The sequence below is a fragment of the Etheostoma spectabile genome, chromosome 3 (genome assembly GCF_008692095.1).
Source record: "Etheostoma spectabile isolate EspeVRDwgs_2016 chromosome 3, UIUC_Espe_1.0, whole genome shotgun sequence".
In the NCBI taxonomy this organism is placed as follows: Eukaryota; Metazoa; Chordata; class Actinopteri; order Perciformes; family Percidae; genus Etheostoma; species Etheostoma spectabile.
In genome coordinates this window covers 5530996-5531271 of record NC_045735.1, presented here as the reverse complement: position 1 = coordinate 5531271, position 276 = coordinate 5530996, and the positions used below count along the sequence as shown (strand labels likewise).

Genomic DNA, 276 nt, shown 5'->3' with positions numbered 1-276 from the left:
AGTAGGGGGCCCCAAACTTCCCTTTCCCGAGCCACATCAACCAGCTCCGACTGGTTGATGCTAAAATGACATACATTCAATATACATGAAATAATAATAATAATAATAATAATAATAATAATAATAATAATAATAATAATAATACAAATATAAGAACAAATATTTGAATATATACAGGATGGGAAAACAAAATGAGCAACTGCTTAAATAGTATGCTAAAATGTATGCTAAAATGTAAATTAACCAATTGTGCAGGTTGCACTTAGTGCAGTATTG

The 276-nt window shown here is 29.3% G+C and overlaps 1 protein-coding gene and 1 long non-coding RNA gene across 2 annotated transcripts in view; one reads left to right on the top strand and one right to left on the bottom strand.

The window, feature by feature from the left end:
* LOC116684250 (chloride channel protein 2) overlaps window positions 1–276 on the top strand; it is a 40690-nt gene that overhangs the window by 5108 nt on the left and 35306 nt on the right. The gene's annotated exons all lie outside the window — the stretch shown is intronic.
* The window catches only part of LOC116684287 (uncharacterized), a 24968-nt gene that overhangs the window by 18203 nt on the left and 6489 nt on the right, over window positions 1–276 (bottom strand). The window lies entirely within an intron of this gene.